The following is a 24,820-nucleotide window of genomic DNA, read 5'->3' on the forward strand; positions in this document are numbered from 1 at the left end:
CCCGGCGGGGCGGCGGCTCGGAGAGGCCCTGCCGGTTTTTCCAGCCCGGCCGCGGCGGCGCCGGGTGAGTCACTGCCTGGAAATGGAGGGGGCGCGCGTGTGAGCCGGAGGGGGAGCGATGTCAGGGAGGCCCGCGGCTCCCGCGGAGCGCGGCGAGCACGAGCCGCGCCGCAAGCCCCGCAGCAGCGGCCCCGCAGCGCGGGGCGAGCGCTGTCCCCGGGGCGCCGCCGCGGAGCCGCCCTCGAGCGGCGGCACTGCTGAGGCGGCCTGCGCGCCCGCAGCTCCCCGGGAAGCGTCGCCTGCGCTGACGCTTTAAGGCTGGTCCTTTTTGCCAGGAAGGAGAAGAGCCGGAGGCTGCGAGAGCAGAGGAGAGGACTGCAGGGCAAGGCAGCTGTGGCAAACTTTCTAGCTGCTTCTGCGTGCCGCTGCCTCAGCGGTGGGAGTGTCCGTCCCTGGCCATAAGGAACTGCAAAGTCCAAATGTTAGAGCCCTGAGGCTCTGGGAAGACTTGCCAGCTGCCTTCCGAGGAGGAACTGCCYGCAGTGCAAGTGCCTGCCTGCACAGCTGAGCAGGTAAGTTGGGGCCGGCACAGGTGGAGCAGGAGTCTCTGTGGCTCACTGCGGATCCGCCGCTGGAGAGGCTGTTAGTGAAGACCCCCGGCCGTGGGCTGGACAGAGACCRTGCGAGAGCATCTGGCACGGGTGGGCTCTTCCATTTCTAGGTATGTGCTACCCATGGAATATTTATAGTCTTCTTGTTGAAGAGGCCCTTTTAGTTTGGGCGAGCACCCGCTCGTTTGGTTTGTCTTGCAAATACACAGTGCAGTAAACAGATTGCTATTGGAATTGTACATTCTTAATGTGGGCAATTTGAGTACTCCTTAAAGCAGTACTGCATATGTAGCTGAACAAGATAGAACCTCTAAATGCCTGATTTCAGCTCTGACAGGTAAATAGTTACTATAAGAATCATAATGGTGTTGTAAAGGTGTGTTACAGTAGTTYTATTTGTTGCTGTACACCCACATCTCCTCCACTGAAGTCATTCTTGTAAACTTCTTGAAGAGCAACTAAATTAAACTTCTTGATCTGGCTGGTGATTCCTTTTTAACATTGCAGAGTTTGTCTTAAATGTAGCTTAAAATCCCAGTGAAAAGTAGTTAATGTATAATCTTCTGGCAAGACAATAAAAGGCATAAACTGAATGTGAACTAGCTGCTGTTCAGTTTAATTCATTTTTAATCCTTGTATTTGGCTATAAAGACTTTACCATGGCAAATAGCTATTAAGTGGTTTGAGGATAGTTAGATATTAATTTGTACAGTTAATTACACAGGTGAATGGTTCCATAGAGGTATTAACATAATAAGTTGAGCAGGTAGAAAATATTTTGAGAGACTGGAGCTTACAGGAGTACTTGGAACCTTCAATTTAAGTTTTATTTGCTAATCAGTTTGCCTGAAAACGTTGCCTTTTATTTATTCATTGTTTTTTATTGTATTTAAGTGTTGCTTCTGTGTATTATTATTTGACAGTGAGTTTTTAAGATTATGGGGCTATGGTTCACTTAATGAAACCAACAGCTTTATTCTTTAGTATCCATTAATTGTACTGCAGTGTTCTAGGACTTGATTTATTTCAGAGGTTAGGGTGGTTGCTTCCACTTCTTTGGGGTATAAATTTCATGCTTTCTAGTAAGAATTTATAAATCAAGTCTGACTTTACTGCAGAACATGTTTGTTTCCCTGTCCTTCTTAAAAGTATTGTTTAAGTGTACCGTATATGATACGTGCAGTCACTAGTGATATTTGGGAAAAACTGAAGTGTGTGTGTGGGGGGGRAACTTGAATGAAAACTGTAAGGTGATGACAATGACATGTAGATAAAGGCCCCTCATCAGGTTCATGCATGTCCTTGAAGTGAACTGATTCAGTGGAGAGATCAGAACTTGAATAGGACAAAGATGAATTTTTTTTAATACTCTGATGTTAATCTGAATCTTAGTGACTTTTCTAGAAGTTAAATTTTAGGAGTAAATTATGAAAAATTATTTTCATAAACTAGTTCCCTTCTGAATTAAAAATTCAGTTACAAGTAGACATCAGAAATATTGTGGAAGACTTCATTTCCAAATCAATTAAAAAAAAAAAAAAACTCCCTGTATTTGGAGAGCTCGATAAGAGATTTCATCTGAACTAATTTGCCATTCAAAAAGCAAATAATTCATTTTTAGTTTAATACATGTAGTAAGTATAAAAATTGGAAAGAGAAAGAAGTTGATTATTCTTYTCATGCCATTAGTCTTTAATTGTTGAAACAAATGAAGGACAAAATAGTTTGTCTTGTTGTATATTCTCTGGTTCTTAGGAACAAGTTTCCAGAAAAATGTCTTTTTACAGTTAGCTTTCCTAGTATAGGAACTGACTATGAGGACAGATATTTGGGATAAAATTACTTGCATCTTCTGATTTGTTTTTTCTAGTTTTGACAGGCTGTTGAACTATAAGGTGCTGTAATAGTATTTGTGGGAAGTGGACAATACAGATGCTGTGGCACTTCATTTAGTATGGGTATGGTATTACAGTAGTCCAAACAGATGCTGGGAAGATTAATATAACACTAGCTCTASTGTCTTAGGAGATCTTTGTCTGCTAGGAGAATTATTTGTACCATAGGCACCACTGTCCCAGTGATGCTGCAGGACACTCCATCTCAGGCATCCAGGCACCACTATTCAGCAGATGCTGAAGACCGTAAGAGCTGCTGATAGGAAGGTTTTACGTAGCACAGATGGCTCTGTCTTATCTATTCTGCATCYGTTTAAAATGCGTTTCTTAACTATACTGGACCCTACTGTTTTAATGAGGCTCTGAAACATTAATAATCCTGGTCTCCTGTACCAGGACACTTGCTTATGTTATTGCTACTTCTCTTCCCAAATCTGCTGTTATGTGGATGTGTCATACAGAAAATAGAGTAACTTCTACTGATACAGTTGGTTTAAAAAGTCTGTAGTTAGTGAATTGAATTTTAATAGGACTAAACCTTACACTGAAGTTAAATCAGCTTTAGGAAAACTTATTAGTTGCCCTCCAACTAACATACACACAGTGTTTGTAACAGCAGGGGATTGCTGTGTCTTAAGGTGATGCTTGTGGTTACTGGATGAGTGAAACTTCYTGTACTCTGGTAAGTCTTTCCAAAAACATGCAGTCTTGAGTGCGGGTCCTTTTGTTATGTGCAGTTTGACAGCATAAAATATGGAGGTCTAGTATGTTGTATAAATGAGAAAATTAAAATAGCTTGTTGGGGTTTGAAGGGAAAGCCTTCAATATGACTGCTCAGAGGAAAACTTCATAACTATGTTCATGAGAAACTCTTATCAGGACTATTCCAGTAAGCATTTACTCAATATTTAACTGTTTATTTGTCCAGATAAAATACCTTTTACCAATTGCATAACTCTAGAAAAGGATTTACCCCCTGTCACTTCCAGACATCTGAACAAAAAAAAAAGCCAAGCTTGCTTTCACTCATCTTCTCATTTCTTTGTGGGTAACTTGCCACAGCAATGTAGAAGTTTCATGGTCATCCTACTAAAATTATTTATAAACTTAGTAAAGAAAAGCTAACTCTGCTATCAGTGGATCTATGAGACTTCCAAAGGGTGCGTTTTGTTGCTATGGGAAGTAGTGTGTTCCTGCTGCTGGCTTTTAGAGTTAGGTTTTTTTGCTGCTCCTCTGTAGTCTTCTATTTCCTTTCTTTTTTTCCATGTAGTTAGATTTCTTTAAGCTAGATCTTGCTATAACCTTGGTCAAAGCAACAAGCTTTGCACCAAGTTTTTTGGTGTTTCTAGTCCACTTTACATCAGTAACAACATACAGTGTTCTGCACTTTTTCTTCATTGAGTGAAGATGCTGAGCCTCTTAGGTGCAGTGCTGAATGTTTTGGAAAGTTGCATCAGCTTAGCCAAGTGATTTAGGGTGAACTGATGCAGAGCATTTGTGGACACTTTTGCTTAAGAATGGTTCTGAATTTAYTACTGCTAAATAAAACACAATCCTTAATTTTTCTAAGTGTCCAGAATTCAATGCAGTTCATCTTAGATATGGTTTAAGCATAACATGGCTGAAACCAAATAGAGTTTGGAGTACAGATTGTGGCTAAATGTGTACCTTCTATTACAGTAGTGTTGCTCTGAGTGTGAAAGAGAATGACATCATGAAACAAATCCAGCAAGTGGGCAAAACAAAATTGGGAAGGTAATAAAGTTCTTTCTTAAAAGGCATTCATTCTGATCCCCCTATCTGAGAATTTACAGACTGTCTACAGCTGTATGCAAAATAATTACTGGTTTTCAGAACTTTTCCAAGTGGCTGATGTTTTCAGTGAAATACTGAATTTCAGAGCCTGGGTTACCTATTTTTTTTCATAAAATCAATTTGTCATTTAAATCTAATTTTTACTCTTTTGAGATAGGAGACTTTTTGCCAGATGTCGTCTGTTGATATCTTAGGCCAAGTGGATCTTACTACTCTTAAACCCAAATGTTCCAAGAATTAAATTCTGAATATAATAATATCCTAGTTTGTTTATCCAGTTTTTGTATTTATGCAAATCTTGATGGCTAAGCCTTGCTGTGAGCTTGCAAAACTTAGCAGAATTTGGATTTGTAGAATATAACTTCAGGGAGGTTTTTGTACTCAGATCTCTGGCATTCATGCCTTTAATCCTGGATCCTAACACCCCCCACACACACAGCCTCCAAAACCCAAACCAAAATTATCTTGTTTCCTTGTAAAATAAGCAGTCGTTTTTAACCCTATCATGGTGCAGAGGTCTGCCCAGCATCAAAAAAGAATTCTCTGCCAGGCAGCTGTCTAGAATCCAGATATTGCAAGTTCTAGCTTAATGCCCTAGGCAAAAGATCATGGTTTTCCTTCATTGAAATATTATTACAACTGTCTTAGCATATGCTGCTTCCCCAGTCTAATAAACCACAYCTGTAGAAGTCCCTTATTGARRWSKCSYMTRTKYYMSWKWWMAWRTKTKWGAGWKTTTTTTTWWTTTTTTTTTAGGATTTTTTATTCAGAACTCATTGTGTGAAGTTTCCCAAGATCTTTGATTGCCACCTGATGAGTGCTGAATGGCCTCTCACAATTAGTTTCAGTTATGGGAAATGTACATGATGGTGACAAAATGTTTACTTATGCATACTCCCAGCTTCCTGCTTATGTTCACTCAAGTGCTGTACAGTTGATTAGTAGAGCCGTTGTAGAAATTTGCCTTATTTTTAAGTAACATAATTTGGTTAAAAAAAAAAAAAAAAAAGAAACAGCAGAGAAGATTGTGCTGTAGAGTTATTAAAATTGTCTTTCATATGGAGGGCATTTCATTACCATATATCTGGCTGATGGTTCAAACAACTTTTTTCAAACAATTACAGCTTTTCTTATCCTTCCCCCACGTCAACCTTGTAAATGGGAAACAGCACTTGCTGTTTGTAGATGCTTTATAAGGGTGCCAAATACCATTGCCCATGCTCAGTTTGAGACTGAATGCAGACTGTATTGAAGCAAGCTGTTTTCATCACTGCTGCTGCTTCAAAGGACTTTTTTTTTAAATTGGAATGCTATATTACTGTCTTAGTGCTAAATACATGCTTAATGCATATTGTAGAATTTTGTAGTCTGATCTTCTGCCAGTTATTCTGGTATAAGTTTTGGTATTATTTCACCATAAAAGATTAAAACCATTTCAACTTATATTTTGAAAGCAATATGTTTTAGTTTTAATGTCAAGGGAAACTCTTGTGTTACACTTAATTGGGCTTGGTTCATACTTAATTAACACTTCTGGTAACTTACCTGCTTCAGGGGCATATAGGAACTATCAGCACCTCCAACTTGTGTGTGTATGTGTGTATATATATATATATTCATATATATTCTGATTACTACRTATTAGCCTCACAAAATTCCTACCGGTTTTCCCTGATAATTTCACGATACTGTACTAATCCAGAAGAATGCTATGTAAGTGTCACACTAAAGCTTTTTTATATATAGTTTGATTCTTGGAAGCATGAGCTTGTCTTCATTTGAATTCGCTCTGATTTTGTGTACTCACCTGAATATATTGGTTGACAAGAGTCTATTCCCATTTTACGGCACATCACCTAGCTCTAGCAGAGGTTGATTATGAGCCCTGGATTTGGCTCTGCTTAACAATAACAAGGCCAACTTAAAACTATTACTCAGCTGCAGTTAGTGAAGAAGTACCACTGTTCAGTCTGCTGTGTTTTCAGAATGGTTTTGTTTTGGTGTGTGTGTGTGTATAGTTTGCACAGAGCAACAGGGAGTGATTTTCTTGAAAGTTAAATTATTCTTTTTCACATCATGTAGAGCTGTTTAATGTGCCAGCAGTGTAGAGGTAGTCCTCCAAAGTGAAGCTGAATGTTAAATACAGAACTGTTCTCTTTTTTTCCCATGCTGTAAAAAGAGAATTTGCTGAAATCTTGTGTTTACTACTATAAGCAATCATGTACTAAAATGGAAAAACTGAAATTGAATACTACATATGATAAATAGCTGAACTGCAAGCTCTCTGGACTGAGATTTTTTTGTGTGTGATAACTATGGTCATTAGCTTATTCTATGTAGTTCTTAAAATTGAAGCTATTTACATATGCATAAGTAGGCATAAAGTAATGTGACAAATTTTCTGTATAGGAGGACTGGTCTGTGTAGAGTAGGATACAGTAAATGTATGTGTCTATAATAAAAGTCCAGGTAACTTGTATTGACCTCTAAAACTTAGAARGATAGAGGAAATAAACCTCAAGGCTGAACACCATGCAACAAGGCATCATGCCTGTCAAATGTAATAACTAGTTAGTCTAAAGTTTTCTTTTTGTTGTTTTAAACATCTAAGTAATCACAGTTGATCTCAATTTTGGTTGGTATATAGGACTTCTTTTAAAAGAAAAGCATAATTAACCTATAGATCCTAGGCAGTTTATGCTTCCCTATTCCTCAGACAGTCTGAACAAGATCTATAGCTGACTAGCAAAACTTAGGTTTATTCTGCAGCTGTGGAGCTATGTTCTTTGCTGTACCCCCAACTTCTGAGCATACATGCATGTAAATCTTCCTGTTCTTCCCCACTGCCCTGTTGATTTAGAAAGACTACTCTGATTTTCACTACAAGCTGTGTGGCCTTAAACACAYGTTCAAGATTTGACTGATATGTGTAATAGGCAGAAAAGGTTGTTGGTTAYGGAAGTTTCTATTGAAGTTATAAGAACAGCTGCAAGATGAATATTGAAGGAAGTACTCTAATTCTTTCAGCAAATCATGTGAGGCCTATCCTGATTAATCTTCCACAACACTTACTATTATTAAAAATAGCAATATTTTTTCATGTTTCTTAAATGTTTATTCCAGTTTTAATGGGTTGTATTACTCAGCAGGTATTAGACTGATAATGCATAGCTTACAATTTAGTCACTTGCTAAGAAGGAACATGAAAGATCTACTTAGACACRTGTTTATAGAGGGATTCTATATTGTTTTCAATTAGAATCATGTTATAAGCTTTCCTCATGATCAAAAGACCTGTAAACTGCAGGACAGTATTTTTGTTGTTGTCTTTAACAATGTGATTCAAGGGAGTAAAGCCCACTTAAACTTAATTTGCAGAAGATGCATTAGCTATATAGAACAATTTTTTTTCTTTGTCATGGCTAATACTTTAAGATGCTCTGTATTCATGCACAGATGCATGTGTGCGCACCCCTCAAGGTGTGCATGGACTAATTCTCATGTTTACTGCYGCACTGAGAGAATGGAACCAGAAAACATGAGGTAGAATCTACTAGTATAACCATTTAAAGCAAAAAAAGCTTGGCTGCTGTGTTSAGCTAAATAAATGATGCCCTTTGCAAATGGTGGCTTGTACGGCAAGTCCTAAACCAGTGCTGTGTTTRTATCTAGTTCCAGTAAAACAGTTTTAAGAGTATTCACTTATTTAATATTATGCTTGCTTTGTGCTGAGGTAAGTGTCATCTTCTGCATTTCAGTTACACAGCTATGAAATTGAGAAGTCAGTCACTATTTAAAATAGATGTATATAAGGTGAAGTTAGCATGATCCAACTTCTAGATCAGGTCTGTATGTAAATTCCCCTCACCCCMTTTGCTGCCTTTCTAGAATAGATACGAATGACTAAGGTAGTGTGGGCCCCACTGGTATTTGGATTGCTGTCCTGCTTGTGGCAAGATGATATCCTTCGTACGGAGAGTAGGGAGGACTGAAGCCACGTGCAATGGCATTAGCTGCTAAAGGGCTGTATAGCAACATTTCCCAGAACAGCTGACTTCAGTAGAGGGTAGATTCTGTGAGCCCTTGTGCTGACCTGCATTTAGTTAGGCACTTAAACAAGTGGCCTGGATTACAACAGTGCTGTGTTGGAGAGATCCCAAAATCCAAGATACTGTAGTGTCTAGCTTTCAGGTTTTTCCGTAGGCAGTAATTCTTAGGTATTATTCAGTTTGCCCTAATGGTATAAAATCATTTCCAAGCTAGTACTTGGACTGGTCTTGTTGATGCATCGAAATCTCTTCTGGGATAACTGGGATTTTTCAAGGAAGATTCATGCAGGAGCAGCATTCAAGCAGAAATACCAAACTATAAGCAAATGTTTTTTTTCAGCTTAGACATGCATGATAATGCTGCACGTAACCATCACTTAATTTTCTGTGTAAAGCACTCCATGTTACAATCTAGCCCCCATATGTTAATCTAATGATGATGAAAAAATTTCTTTCAGGCCATGTCAGAGACCAGATAAATCCAGAAAGTCTTAGTGTTTAAGAATGAGATTATTGCTTTGACTCTTGATTTGTGGACTTCTGAGGAGGGGAAAATAAATTCAGCTAGAGTAAAGAGAGAACAGGTACTAGAACTCAAAATTATGTTGTTGGAATCTTGTGTCTGTAGGTTTTGAGTTGATAGTTTTTGAGTGAATGGCAACCTCCAGTTACAGGYACATAAATCTTTTTCACTGCAGTTGCTGCTTCTCTCTGTGCTCTCAAAAAAAAAAAAAAATCTAGTGAACAAACAAAACCCCTAGCCTTTTGCTTGGCATTTACTGTCTACAAATCGCTTTTAAGAATGTGTGTCTTGAGCAACTGATGATCATGAGGAATCGTCTATAAATGAGCATGGTGTGGTACTTTTTGATCCAGTCCAAGAGCAATAAAGAGCTTTTGCAACTCTTTGATCTGTTCCTGTGATACTCAACCTGTGAATGATGAATAGCCACTTTGACTTTTAAATGAGTTTCATAACTTCTTCTAATAGAAAGGTGTTTCTCAATAGTTAGGTTCAAGCACAGATGGTGGTTTTTCTTCTCTAAAGTCARTATTGTTCTGTTTGCAGCTACCCTGTGTTTAATTAAAGAATGAAATATTTTTTTCTATTATATGAACTCCTGTAATATTACTGTACCTATATTGAAGTTGTATAATGGAGGAAAACTAGTTTATCCCAAAATCTTTACAATGAGAGCTTGTCTAATGGACTTAAAAATGGCGTATGCCACTGAAGTAAAGAACCCTTACTGCAATTCCAACTACTTTATAAAACTGGGAAATTTTTGGTAACTTGCTGTGTTTTATTCTGCAGTAGATTTTTTTTCAAGGAATAGTTTTTCACCAAAAATTTGTATTGAATTGTTTCTTCTGTTTCTATAGAGGTGGATTTTTTGTTTTGAAATTGTGCCAAGGTACAACACAATGTTTAAGGAAACGTGCAGTGGACTGTATGAAAGCTGGTCTCATACTTACGGAGCTTAGAAAGCTGTGTTACAGACAGCCACAGAGTGAAAAGCCTTGGGGGTGAGAGTGTCCCTTTATGAGAAGATACCAGTTGGTAGAAAGTTATTTTTATTGTGCCTTCATTTTGCTGGAGTTCTGCATAGTCTTTAAAACTGACCACACAGTGGTTCCAGTTGAACATTTAGTTCTTTCCTTAGAGTGATCTCACAGTTGGTTGTTTCCGCCCTCCCCTTATTTATTGTGTGCCACGGTTACTTAGTGCACGTTCACAACATCACTTGTCTTAGTGAGTCTGTAGATGAGACTTCATATTCTCTTAAACAGTTTGAGAGATGCATTTCTGGCTGCTGCTGTGTAGTTTCTTTGGGAAACAGCTTACAGAATTTTTGTTTAACACCTTGTAGCTATTGTCCTTCCCCTTTTCAGCTAACCTATGTGAGACTTCTTTATATCCTCCTTTCCCTCTCTTAAATCAGTGYAAGGTTTGATATCGGTCTGTGCAGGGGATAGGATGTTTAAAATGTTTTTTAAAAAGTTTTTTAAAAAGAGACAAACCTGAGTGCTAGGACCTATGATGAAAATGTGATTGAACTAACTATTTTGAAAATATCTCTTTTTCAAGTCTCCTTTCTGAAACAATGTTAGATGAACTGAATTCTTTTTCCAAATCTTCTTCCTTGGTCACAATTTGAGGTCTTTCTCATGGACAGTAAGATGAAAGAATTGAACTTGGGTTCTAGCTTATTTTGGTTATAACTGTGGAAATATTATCTTGATTCTAAATCTAAAATGATTGTTGAAAAATTTGACCAGTAATACTAAGAAATGGAAACTAATATTCAACTGGAACACATACTATATAACTGACAGTCACTTATTGGTCAGCCTGTATGTGCAGCTTGTCCTTTTTTGATCAGTTTGAGTATTCATTTACTTTCCTGTAATTCTAAAGGTAACAGATGCAATGATAACTAGTAATTTCCCTTGGTTGTACCTTATACAACAGGTGGAAGCTTCTACCTGAAGCACATTGTAGAATCCTTCTGTAGTACATTCTGTGTAGAACTGGAGTAACCTTACCACTTTCACCCCACATTTAGCTATTGGTAGGATATGATAAGCATGACTTCAGAAATTCATTTATTAAGTTAGCACTTCACTTTTGCTGCAGTTAAGGTATTCATTTGTACCTTTTTAGCTTAACTGGCACACTTTCACTGTGTATATGGACAAGATGTAAATGTTACAAAGGAATTCTTAAGTGCTGCAATGAGAAAAATATAATAGTGGATTTTTCAGGAGTGATGCAAAAGACTTGTATTCGTTTATTCAGCTGTTTGCTTGCAGTGTTTGTTTCAATTTTGCAGTGGTAGTAAATGGGAATTAAGAATTAACATCACTAACTTGATTCTTTAAATCATTTCTAAAAGCTTTTTAAAAAGTGATACATTTCTCCAACTGTTAGGAGGAGGAGAAAAATGAAAGGATGAAGATAAAAATTTGTTGTGAACAATAACAGCCTGTGTGGCAAGCCTCATGAGTCTTGGCGTAGGAAGATTTCATTATTGTAGTGAGGTTTAATGCAGGGTTGTTAGGTGTTAAAGGACAAAATGTTTCTTATAAAAGGCTGTAGTTTAGGGAATAATGGGAAGAGGTGTGTAGTATTTTGGAGATGGCTCAACAGATACTGATGTAAATAGCTCTGTGAGGGACAGTCACAGCAGTAGCATTTTTGGCTTCCCCTCAACCTATCTGCTGAATTCCAGGGTGATGTCTCAAATGGAGATAGCAACATGTCTGGAAAAAGTTATTACACAAGGAATTTGGGATAAATTAGTAACTACTGCTGCTCCTGCCCCACCATTACCAACCACTTGAAACTTTATTTAACAATGATACGTGGTGTTACAGGGATGCAGTGTGACAAGTAAAAGAATAGATCATCCTAAGGAAATGTAGTTCTCTTTTCATGAATCTCTACCAGAAACAAAATTGAAGAAGGAAGTGTTGAAATGTGTGTAACTGAAGTGTTTAGTATTTAAAGCTAAACAGTGTCATCTTCCTTAATGTAAAAAAGGAGATATTTTTTTTATTGGCATAATGTGGAAAATATTTTCTTCTATTAATAGAAAATCTTGAGCTAATGGAACACAAGTTTAAAGAAGACATGGAACTATGTTCGAAGTTTAATTGCTTCTTTTTAAGAGGGAGTTTTAACTCCTTAACTCTCCCTTTAAGAGGGAGTTTTAACTGTGTAATCCTTAAACTTGATGGGTAACTTCTCCAAAAATAAATAAATAAATAAAAGCATCTAGGAAACTTCGTGTATTTCTGACACTGTTCTTGCTCATCACAAACATGAAGCTGTAACAATATATTATCAAAATATTCTGTGCTGTTTTAATCCCTTACACATACACATTTGCGTGCATTGGTCACAGTATTTGTTGAAGTTGCTCTATAATCTAGCTTCTCAGTGTTAGACTTTTTTCTGATTTCTTTTACTTCTGAAAGAATGACAGAAAAGCATGCTGACTTACCCAAGCATATGCAAGTATATTAATAGCTAGCGTGGRAAATATTAAGGAAAGCTCTTCTATATAATCACCTTGTACTCTAGCTTGATCACAAATGTGTTCGTTCTTAGTGCTCGTCTAACACTCTTGYGCTAAGATCTTTCCAGGCTTTTGTCCTGTGTTGGTACTTGGTGATCCAGATGGTCAGGTCTCAGTCCTTACAGGYCTGTTTCATGACAGTCTGCACGGACAGTGGCACTGGTAGAGGGCATCCAGCATCTGTATCATCTCTAACTCTACCCTTTTAAAAGGGGATATTTTCATTGCCTGAGACTCTGAATACTACAGCGAGCGTTACTGCTGTGTARAGGTCTGATTTGGAGTGTGTGGAATGCCAGTAGAACTGAGGGCTATAGGAGACTGACTTAAACATCAAGCCATAGTTCATCAGTTTAAAATCAGCCCTGTTCTAAGAATGCATCTGATAGTCCTTATCCAATGAGAGAAATATGGTCAATGAATGTCTTTAGTCTTTGCAAGGCATATGACATTATAATGTCTGTATTAGGTGTTTGTTAAATATGAAAGTTGAGTTAGGAAATCTGTATGCACTTCAGTGATAAAATCTTGTCTGGATTGTACAGCTTGTTCCTGTATATATATTCCTTATTTGTTACCCGCTAACATTGTAAACATACTTTGCAGATAAAAAATGATCTTCTCACTTTAAGCTTTTAGAAAGAGGTGTTTTATTGCTTCAGGAAGTATTTAAGAATGCTCAAATGTGGACTCTTGTTTTAGAGTTGATACTATGCTTCTTCCTGGGAGCAGCATGGAGGAAAAACTTGAGGGGTGTTGTGCTCTAAGTTACTTGAATATTTTTAGGGTGTATCTCTGATTAAATTTACTCTGACTTCCTTTTTGAACCACTTGATGGCTGATACGCTGTAGCAGAGTCACTTCAGAGCATACATGAGTCAGTGCACTGAAAGTAGTGACTAATCTCCATCTGAGTTTGCATTATGAAGCACAACCTTTACCCTCTGTAACTAGGTGGAGGGTTTTAGAAAACATTCTAAAGCTGTTCCCCGACCCGAGCTGGTAATCCGCAACTCCTGCGCGGCTGAGAGGACACGTGCTGCCAGTCTGCTGACAAATCTTCAAACTGCTCTGTCTTCTGAGAGGAGTCTCTCTTCAGAGAGTGATAGATGGTGTCCGTGAAGCTGAGGCAAAAGCGAAAGTAACCTCCGTTGAAAGGTTTGCGATTCTGAGAAAGCAAACTACATAAAAGCTTAGGACTCCAGAGAGGTTTCTTCTGGTGCTTTTTTTCTGAATTATTTTGCCTGATAAGACTGAGGTGGAACAGTGACTGTCACTGTTACGTTTGTAGAGTGTTCATGAATGTCATTATGAGGAAGAAGGTGTAAAGGTGTAAGCTCTGTATTTTTTTGTAATGTTACAAAATATACAGGGATTAAGCTTTTTTTTTTTTTAATCTTTGTTAAAAAGCAGCTGGCTCCCAGCTTAATGACTAGTTTAGYTTAGCACACTTTTCTGTTCAGATCTAAATCACTGAAACTTTTTCATTTTTGAGAGGATAGATTAAGTAGGAAGAAAAGTTCTTAGTAGTCTCACTCTCTAGAGTGGAGAGTTGTGATGGAGTCATTAACCTGTTTGCAAAAAGGTGAATGTTTTTTCAATAGCACTTTGTCAGGGTACATTGATGCTAAGGATTTCAAGAGAAGAAACAGAGCAAGTTCTCTGGGAGCTCTTAATTTAAGTGGTGACTTCTTGCCAAAGGAAATTTGAAACCAGTGAATAAAATGAAGCCAGAGAATAAGAGAAGAAATACGGGATACTTATGTTAATGTCTTGAGCAGAGTGTATAATCTATTAAATTAAGCACTGTAAAACTCTAAGAAGGCAAAGATTTATCTTTTTTTTTATGGATTAAAAACCCAAAATATCAGAGGGATTCCGTAGCCAAGAGCACATTTGTAACTTAAAACTGAAATGCTCTTATACAGGAAGCTTGCAGAGTTTTAGCATGAGCTATGTTTAGCGAGATCAGGTAGGACTAGAACTGAAAGATTTTGTACGCTGCTTTTGAAGATTTACTGTATTCAGCTATTCAAGGTTTAATTTTTATATATTCATGTTTCTCTTTTTTCCTGTATTGTCAGATTAGGGAGTGAATGTGCAAAAGTTTTAGAGCACTTTGATTAAAATTGATTTTTGTGCAGGAGTGGGGCAAAAGTTGGAGTAACTGAAGAGAGGTCTGTAAGTGGGATCTAGAGTAAAAGACATCAGATTGCAAAAGATCAAGTTAATCTTTGCCAGATTCTAAGTGGAAAGTCAAGTAACTGACTGTTAGGATTTTGGTTGAGAGTTTTTTTTTTTTTTTTTTTTYTCCCAAGCAGGTGTGGACAGATCCCCAAGTCTGTATGTATTTCAGAAAGAGACATCAGCTAGCAAAACATATGCAGTCAAGAGCTGATTGAACAGGAATCATAGGTTAGTGTTTGCAGCAATTTTGCATAGTCTTCCATCCAGGATGTTATGTGGGTGGATAGACAACTTGTATTGAAAAGCTTTTTGGACTTGGAGGGTTGTGGTTAATGGGGTGTATGCTACCTGGAGGTCARTAACAAGGGGAGTACTGCAAGGGTCTGTCCTGGCACTTACCCTATTTAATTGCTTTGGCAAAGACCTGGAAGAAGCAACAGTGCACTCCCATCAGGTTTGCAGGTGACCCCAAAATAGAGAGATCAGTCAGTACACTGGAGGGCAGAGCTGCCTTTCTGAGACCCAGGCAGGCCAGGGGAATGGGCCACCAGAAACTTCTGAAGTTCAGCAGGGACAAAAGAACTTTTGCYAGGACATGAGGACAGTCAAGTGGTAGAAGAGGCTGCTTGGAGATGATATGCACATTTGATGTTAAAGATGGAGCTGGGCAGAGCCCTGAGCAAGCTAGTTTGGTCTCATACCCGATCCTGCTCAGAGCAGGAGGTTGAACTAGGTCTCCTGAGGTCCCTTCCACCCTGAATTATTCTGTTATCACTTCTGATTCTGCAGGTGTGACTGTACTTTGACCATGCTCTACGCCCTTCTTCTAGGAAGGACTGTTATCCTTTTGCAAAGGATAAGGAGTTAATGTTTTTTATGAAAGTTGAAATTTATTGCAAGTGACAATGTTAATAAACAATCTCAGTTCTGAGAGCATTTGAAAACACTATTTCTGTAATAAGCCTGTGTTACCAGTGCTTGCTGAGAATTAAATGAGCAAGAACAGTGTTGGCAGGCTATTACAGAATTGAGAAACTTTTAACTTTCAGACTGTCAAACTGCAGTTTTGGATGTATGTATATAATATGAGCATAAACAGTGTATATCTGAAAGATGAACAGAGCTCTGAACATATATTTACAGTAAGGAAATGGATATACTAAGTAACTTATTAAGCTCAGTCTTACTTCTACATGGTTAAATGTTTCATGTGAGGCATACCTACACCATGGAAGTAGTGAGACTGTTTTGGGGGGTGTTTGTTTGTTTGTTTGTTTTTTAAAGGGGGGAAGAAAATGAACCCAGGAATGCTTGTGGATTGGTGGGGTCTTGGGTAGTATGCTTCTTGTAACTGAAGAAACAATGAAAAGCCAGTTCCTACTCATTACTGTCAAAGTAGCAGAGGGTACCCAGCTTTTTCCCTAGTTCTGGTTCCATGGGTAGCCTGAATGTTGTTGATTGGTACAGTACATGCATATTAATCTAYTTGCTTCAAACTAGCTAATGATTATAACCATGCCTGACTATAATCATGTCCTGAAAGACCTGTAATAGCTATAGTGATTTTAATGATTATATGTGATAGATAGGGGTATGCTACTATAACTTTCTCTCACATAATCTCCAGTTGCAGAGGTTTTTCCTTTAGTACTTTTATTTCCAGACCCTTTTATTGCAATTACCAAATATGAAAATGTATTACAGCTGTATCAAATGATACAAAATAATCMAATGATGAGCTAGCTTTGTAAAAGTCAATGTAAACAAAAAAAACTACATGAACTTCTTCAGTCTTATATATAAATGACTATTTTGAATGTTTAAGTAGCTAAGTCTTACTATTTCAAATACTTTTGTCTTGTTCCAATAGTGCAGTTCATATTTGGAACAGCAGATCAAGAACTACTAATTTGGAAAGCTTGTACAAATGTTGACTAATTAATACTTGATAAAACCTAAAGTTTAAAGTATTTTGAGAAAGGCTATAGAAGTTCCAAATGCTAGATAAGAAGCACCGTTAATGAGCTTTATGTGAAAATTACTTTTATGTGAAAATAAATGACTGACAAGCTGAATGCTTGTTGTTCCTAAATTTTAATGCAAAGAGCCCGACGTGAAAGTGCTTTCTTAAACTGTCTTAAAGCTGTACCCCCAGCCAATTGCTTTATTTTAAATGATATTCAAATGAGGATGTAAAAAACTAAAGTTGTTTGCTTGAAGCAATTAGCTTAGAATAAACTCTTAGCACCCCTGTTCTGCCTCTTTCACGCTCAGGTATTCCTTCTTGACATGTTGTTTGTGATTGCAATTACTGCTTCTGTAATACTGCCAGCTGAGAAGCTCTGCTCCTTGACAAGGAGCTTTAAAAAACATTGAAGCAGTTCCAAGAAGAAAACTTGTCCCTAAAACCTGGATGCATCCCTTAAAGGATTTTTTTTTTTTTATTTTTAACTTTCTGTTACTTAGCGAGTTTTGTGCAAGAGTCTTTGTCAAGTGTGCCTAGTGGATGCTCCATAGCTTACAGTAACTGTCTGATTAAAAAAAAATCTTTCTCTTTTTTTTTTTTTTGGGGGGGGGGTCTTGGGTGCTTGTAAGATAGCAGGCCTTAGGCCTCTTCCGTACCTGTGCTATGCCTAGGTCCAGCTATCAGGCAGTAGATAGGCATCTGTTTCTTCATATAGGGGCATTCCAGACTCCATAAAGGGAGAAATAGGTTCTTTTACCCAAAGTAATGTAAGGACAACATGAAAGCTAAAAAGGAACATAGGCCTTGTAAGGAGCAGTGTAAGTCTCTTCAACCACAAGTGTGCTCTGCCCTTAAGGAATATGGACATATGAGATGAAAAAGCTATGTGCTACTCTGGAGTCCCTTTTCTGCTAGGGTGGAGTGGTGGTGGTGYTGGGCTGTTCCGTCTACCCCTTCCATTTCTCTGGCCAGTCAGCTGGCAGTAAGCGACAGCATGTGCGTTTGGTTTCTTTCTTTCTTTTTGTTTTTTCTAATAGTTTCTACTTTTTTTCAGAATATGGGGGAAAGGGGTTGAAAAAAAAAAACACTGCAAAGGGAAAACCTTTGTTTTTGTGTATTACTGCTCAGATGGATATAGGCCTAAAGTTATCACTGTAAACAAAGTTTTGACCAGTATGCGATCAGCTTGAAATAACCTTGCTGATTTATCAGAAGCAGTAGATCAATATGCTTTAGAGTCTTCTGAAGTTGCCAGGAAGGAACACAACTTTCTTCTGCAAGCTTTAGACATATACAAATCTGAATGCCACTCTTCTAGRTTGTTAGGTTATTGTTCATCTGTAGTTGAAGTGCTGTTTGATCTCAAAGGCTTAATTGGATATCATTAAATATTTAGAAGAATTTCATTTGGCGTCATGTTACTAGTGGTGTTGGGTATATTGGGGAGGAATCTCTAAATCTTTTCTGACCCCTGGATGTAGAAGTAAAGCTAGAAGCATCTCAGTTACTCTGAAGAATTAACTGGGGAGGGGGGAATACACCTACTGTTTTTGAAGCTTATGTAGGTATTAAATTTTACACACAATTACACTAAGGCAAAGCTATTTAATTTGTAGGATTGTTTTTAATCTGTAAGTTGTAAGGCAAGTAGTCTGGCCCTAGATCTATCTCTTGGCCACTTTTGGAAGATACCTTCTCAACTCCTGTGTTGCGTTTCTGGTCTGATTAACAAAGTTAAACCACCAACTCGTCAGAAGTATAGAATGCTGTTCTTGAACATGTCTCTTCATCCTTTATAACAATAAAAAGTTAAACTTACTTGATTGGACCTCCTTGAAAATTTGGTGTGCAGGGAGCTTAAAGAATTTCAGTCCTCGTTTCTAAAGAGTAGCACCTGGAAGAAATCTATTTAAATTTTTGTAACTGTATAAAGTAGATTAGAAAAATGCTTCAGCCTAAAATACTGCCTAATACCATAGTGGATTTCAAGGAAGATCTTTGTTTTATTAGAATTTCAGTTACACAATTTGAWTTATTTAATGTTGAGTGAGCTGATATAACACAGCAGTGTATTTTCACAAGGTTAAAAGTATAATGATTCTTAATGTCACTAAGTGAAGGTAAGGCAGCTAAATTGAGTGCTTTTTTGTTTTAAGTAAAACATCATTAAAGTATATCTTATAATTATTTTGAATAATAGAAATGAAAGAACTGCTTGCTGCTTTAACTGTTTAAAACACCTGCTGTTTCTAGGTTCAAATTATTTGTTACTGTGTCTTTGCTTGACTCTCATTTTGRGGCTCTTAATATGGCACCTTAAAGGAGAGTTGGTGTCTCTGGTGACTACTGTTAGTGTAGGATACAAAACAATTATCAYTTGTCTTCCAAAAGACAGCTTTTTCAAGCTGCGATTTTTTTTTWDTTTTATTTTTTTTTCCCTTCCATGATTGACTTAAGTTTAAAAAATGTAGTGGAACATTTTCATTGACGCTTATTGGGAGGTGGAGGAAAGTATGCAAGGGGAATGGCTGAGTTTATGGGCACAATTGGTTGCTGACATTCAACTTTCTCTTTCAGTATTTRACATCCAGAATTTAAAGTTTTGAGGGAAGTTCTCTTTGCCAGAACTTTAAGATTTTTTTTCCTTGTTTTCTGATACTTTCTGAATGACAGCTTGTTAGTTCAGAGATTATACAGCCCTCTTGCAGCTCAGAGAGGTGTAAGTAGTATAACAGAAGGTATTAATAGGTTTAAAAACAAAGGACATCCATAGAGAAGTCTTCTCTCAACTGCATGTTGAGACATTCCAGCTTTTACTTAGACATAACACTAAAATGTCCAGTTAAGAGGCAAATAGCAATAGTAACTTTCCTTGGGAGGGAGAGACTGTGGTCTTGCTTAAAATGAAGTAAATTACCTGCCAGTAATGTACTGGGGCAAACATGCCTTGTGCATGCAGAAGGYTTGACTTATGGATGCAGAGATGTTTTAGGGTGAGCACGGAATTGTATTAGATGCTTTGAATTTAGTTGGTCTTCAGTAGATGAGATGCCTCTGAAAATACTGAGATTTCAAAGAAGGAATTGCCTTATGCTCACCAAGTTGTACAGGGAAGTTGCAGTAAAGGCAGATTGCTGTCAGCATTTGTCYAAGGCTGTTCTGGCAAGATCAGCTTCCTTAGTAAGAATTCTTGTCATAGGATGGAGAAAAATACAGTGTAAGGGGAATTTTAGAGGGGCCTACAATTTTTCACTGTGAGATCTGTAGAGCTGTTCATCAGGAGAGAAGGGGAGCTCCTATGAGCAGGAGACTTCTGAGAAAGCTCAGTGGTATCAAGGCAGCTGACTTCTCTGAAGCAACAGGCCACAGAYTCTTCAAGCTGATGCTGATTTTTCTCAAGCACAATATGGGTACTTCCTCTGCCCCAATAATCTCTACTAAAATATCAAGGTCAGAGTACTATTACTCCCTTATCAAAGACATCATGTGCCCTGTCTCCTGGAGAAAACAGTTTGCCTATTTGGTGCACATGGGCAGTGCCTSTGGAATGATGGGGGCCCTTAAAAGTGAGCAGCAATCTTCTTGTCTGCATTGTGCAAAGACTTGCTCTGGGTGGGGAACCTTCCCGCAGGTGGTAATGTTAGGGTTCTAAATAACTTGCATGGGACTGTGTTTGTCTGTATTGCAGCAAAGCTGAGAAGAGAGTGGAGAATTTATTTTAACTCTCACTTCTGAAATCCTTAAAACACTTTGCTGCTTCAGGGTCAGTGTATCCATTTATTGAATGGAAATTAGCTAGGAAATGCTGAACATACAAAAAAAAACAGATAAAAGGCAGAGCGCTCAGCACTTATGTGGCGGTGTTGATACTGGCTCTGCTTGGGCGTGGGAGGTGCTGACCAGATTGTGCACGTTGCTTTGGCCTTGTAGGAAGTGTTTGGGAACACCAGGGTTGGAGACCAGACCAGTAARGGTGGCTAGTGGTACACTCTTGCTAAATAAGCATAGTGACTTTTTTTGTGTGTAACTTTTGTCATTGGGTATACCTGTTAATAACCAATCCCAAACAGATGCATGCTAATTCTGTGGCTTTCATACAACAGCTGTCTTAGGAGAGGAGAGGACTAACTGCTTGCATGTATTTATAATTTATTGGCAACTAAAATCTTATCCATATTGGGAGCAGGCTTCTGGGAGTGGAGGCACAGCTGCAGAAAGGACTACAGCAATTGGTTTGCTTTGGCATTAAGAATGCCAGTTGTTTAAAAAATATGAGTAGAAAATGAAAACAAACCTCCTACTGTAGTGTTCCTGGTGAGCAAGCACAGAAGGGGGAGCAAAGCTGAACTGCATAGCTTAAAAATAAGAGAAAAGGTAAAATAAACTACAAATGTGGTAAAACTGAAACACTCTTCTGTATTTTCCATTTTAGTCTAATATTTAGTTAAAACGCTAAAGTCAACTGATAGATTTCAGTGTTTTCAAAATGTGAAGACTGGCAAAGAATAGGGAGGCTATACACAATTGAGACCTAGGGAGTAATGCTATTGCCTATGTTCAGCTACTCCTTGCATTTACATTTTTGTTTACTTGTATGTCTAGCCTTTGCACTGAAGGAAACTGTTTAAATACTGCTTTGTGTTTACATAAATACTGCTTCCAGAAACTATCCTTAACAGTGACAGTTTTGACTTGTGTCATCTTATAGCAATGTTAAACTTTGAAATTGCTCTTTCTATCTTCTCTTTTGGTTAGATGACCTGATAGTGGTGTGTGGTGGTTGGTGGTGTTTTTAATTCCTTATGCCTTTAGAATCCTGAAATAAATGTAATTCACTGATTGCTTATTTATAGTTTGGCCTCTATAGAGAGTGAGAGTAATGCAGTCATTATGTGTGTCTTGTCTATCAGTCCAGTTTCAACCAGAAACTCGCTTCTCCAGTTTGAGGGAGATATTCTGAAGATATTAAGCTGTTACTGTATCCTTGAAAACAGGTAAATAGATAAATGGGAAGAGGGCTCTCATACTGCAACATTAAACCTCAAAGGAAGCACAGTACAGCTCAACAGAAAACCATAGGAAACTAAGCTTAGCTGTTTCTTTAAGAGTCTTTTATTTAAATACAGCTGTGAGGTTAAACTTTGACTATTTACTATGACCCATGTCTTTGTCTCTTTAAGTGTGCTGACTTCAAGATGTTATGTCCCTTGGCCTTCAGTGATCAAAAGGTGAATGTCTTGTGAAGTAGACTGTTTGCAGTGATCAGTGATCCTTGAAATGGATATACAAAATAAAGATTAAATTCTGGGAAACAAAATAAGTGGCTTCACTTATGAATGTTGCATTAGTATAATGTTCCATTAAGATCTGGTGTTGCATTAAAATTCTGGAGGGAAAAGCTGGAGCCAGACAGTTTCACTTGTTAAAACTTTATTTAATGTTTTCCTATTTTGAGGGTTAAAAAGGCTGTGTTGGAATAAACTAAAGCTTTCAATGCACTGTTGTGTGTTTATATATAAAATAATCAAAGSATGTTTCATACTTGGTTTGAGGTTGGAGATATAAAATACCTTTCTGAAGTGTATGTACATGTTTTGAGAATCAGAATGTGAAGGAATAGTAAGTTTTTATAAATGAAGAGGCTTAGCAGCGTACTTAGTTCTGTCAGTACAGTATTTTCTTGCTGTAAGTAAAAGTGGGACAAAGCTCTGGRAGACTTCTGTGATCTCTACTTTGGGATAGGATCATCTGTTCTTTGTATTGCTTTGGGGGTGGAATGAAACAGTTTGCATTCCACTTCTATTTCTTCTAGCCATTTAATGGAAATACATGACAAATCAATGGTTCAGATGCAGTTCTTATAGATAAATCCAGAGACATGCAGTAGGTAAACAATGTCATGTTTGTATGTCATTGTATTTTTATTTAATGAAACTGATTCTTCTATGAATTAATGCTTACTGGAGCAGAGTATAAAAGCTTGTTTTCTGTTGCTGGCCTTTGGGCATTTCTTGTAGGAAATGGAACACTATTTCTAAGCTGTTTAGTTATAGAGTAGACATGGAGATGGACGTAAAGGCGCTTGCTGTATAATAATCAACTTAATTGAATTGACTTGCTTGCTTCTGAGATCAGGTCTCATAAACAGGAAAGTAAACAATACTTGAGGTTGAACTCATGAAACAGGTGTTGAATGTTTGTCCTCTGTCCTCCCCCATTTGCTTGACTCAGTTTTATTTTATTTCAGTGCAACTGATGACTATGAATCTCTTGATTCTGAAGAGCAGGTGATAATTTGATCAAAACGAAGTACCAGGTTAAAATAGGGAGAAGTTGTAGCATGTTCCCACATGTCAATCCCCTCCAGCAATATAGCTCTTACAAATGAGGTGTTGACTATGTGAAAACAATGTTTGATCTTCCTTCCAAATGCTTGTGGATGGTTCCATGCCTGTGAATCTTTCTACTTCAAATTTGGGTTCTGAAACAGAAGATGGCAAGCCTTCTACAGAAGTTAAGTACTGACAACCTAAGCAAAACATGTCTCCTCAACCTGTTCTTGGAAACATGTGAACTGGAGTGAAGAAAGATCCTGGTGATAAGGAAAATGTCAGCACAGTTTTACTGTTACATGCATGTAAAAGCAGTTGAGCAGTATGAAGAATCTGCAATTACTCTAGAATATTTCTTCTAGGCATTGATAAATTAGTCATTACAGAAAACTTTGCTACTTTAATTACAAAGGTTAGAAAATCTTAACTTTAGCTGTATCTCCATTTGTCTGTGTAGATGAGAAATTAAAACAGAAGCACTTTTTTTCCTGTATTTTCTCCATAGCGTTCTGTTATGCTTATTTCTAGTAGATTGAGGAGCAGAAGAATGTGTGTGCTTGGAGAAGGACTTGTGAAAGCTGGAGTGTTGTCCTGTTTCTGTACTAAGTAAGGCTGTTTCTGTAGCTTCTCCAGAAGTATATTTGTGTTAGTTGTAGAAAGCATCACAGAAGTCATTCCCCAGCTGCTGGGTAAAGTATTCTCTTCTTTTAGTGAAGCAGAATTTACTTTTTCCCCTCTTATTACCAGACTCTATCAGGAATTATTACTTGTCATTTTGTGGTGTGTTTATGTATTTTTTCCATTTTCATACACTTAAAAAGATTTAGAAAAAGGTAACTGGTGACAGTGAATTCCAGAGATACTGAGCAGTTAATTTAGAAGGTTTTTTTGAGTATTTTAGGACTACTTGTATGAATGTTATTTAGGATTAGGATTTTWATCCCCTTTTCACTCTTTGAGCAGTAAGAAGAGCAGCAAGGATGTCAGTAGGATTTATATGCTGACTATACTAAATGTCTTTTCCTCTTTTTTTTAAAAAAAAAAAAAAAAAAAAGCTTAGCTACTTTTTAAACAGGATCGAGAACTACAGGTGTAAAGTGATTTGTAAAGACAGATAACTGCCAGCATTTTGTAATTTGACAAGAGGTTTCCTTTCCTGAAGTGCATAAAGAAACACCTACGAGTGGCTGAATGAATGTGTAGCCTTTCTGAACCGGAGAGTGGAATTGCGTCCTTTTGTTACAAGGAAATAGTACTTGAGAGGAAGGAACCTTGGGAGATAACACAGGCTTCAGGTTTAAAGACACGACTACATCTGGGGAGTTTAAATGCTTTTCAGACTGTTTTGGTTTTAGATTGTCCTTGATTGCAAGAGAGCTGTTGTTAAACTTTTTTTCCTCCCTAAACAAACCCCGAACAGGTTGGTTTTAAGCAAAGTTCTGTGATGTAATGGTCAGGGAGACCAGCAACTCCAGTGTCTGTCATAATGACTTAACTGCACGGGAGGTGGCCTGTGCTGCGGCAGCCTGCATTGGCGTGCAGGAAGCTGTGGTGGTGGTAGACTTCTCAGAGAGAAGTGATAAGAAAGAGAATTATAATTAGCTGGTAGAAGAGGAACACTTAGCATATGATTATACAGTGCTTTCTGTAAGAGCTGAACAGAGTAATAAAAATACACATCACAACTATGGTAAGTAAGCAGYATTACAGCACTACAAAGGCTGAAAATGGCAATTATTTAAAGAGCTGTTCATGTGCTGTAGATGTGAGTTGCCTTTTTTTTTCCTCAGGAGAAAATGTTACAGAAGATATGCACTTATCTGAAAATTTCAATAGGCAGATTTTACTGAATTTCACAAATGCAGCCTGAAATAAATCCTGCA

General features: G+C 37.7%; 1 protein-coding gene across 7 annotated transcripts in view; it reads left to right on the plus strand.

The window, feature by feature from the left end:
• The window catches only part of SGMS2 (sphingomyelin synthase 2), a 39,010-nt gene that overhangs the window by 3,612 nt on the left and 10,578 nt on the right, over positions 1-24,820 (plus strand). The window contains exons 1-2 of one of the 7 annotated variants that reach the window (XM_085325621.1): positions 30-64; positions 336-572. The exons of 1 other annotated variant lie outside the window; for it this stretch is intronic. The gene's annotated coding sequence lies outside the window, so the exon portion shown is untranslated. Of the gene's footprint in view, positions 1-29; positions 65-223; positions 573-593; positions 722-4,236; positions 4,262-13,559; positions 13,611-14,839; positions 14,868-24,820 lie in introns of those variants that run through there. 5 more of the 7 variants (XM_085325620.1, XM_085325622.1, XM_085325625.1 and 2 more) reach the window with 5 other exon arrangements.

Source organism: Rhea americana, unplaced genomic scaffold, assembly GCF_003343005.1.
Source record: "Rhea americana isolate MKP2758 unplaced genomic scaffold, rheAme1 scaffold_99, whole genome shotgun sequence".
NCBI classification, from domain to species: domain Eukaryota; kingdom Metazoa; phylum Chordata; class Aves; order Rheiformes; family Rheidae; genus Rhea; species Rhea americana.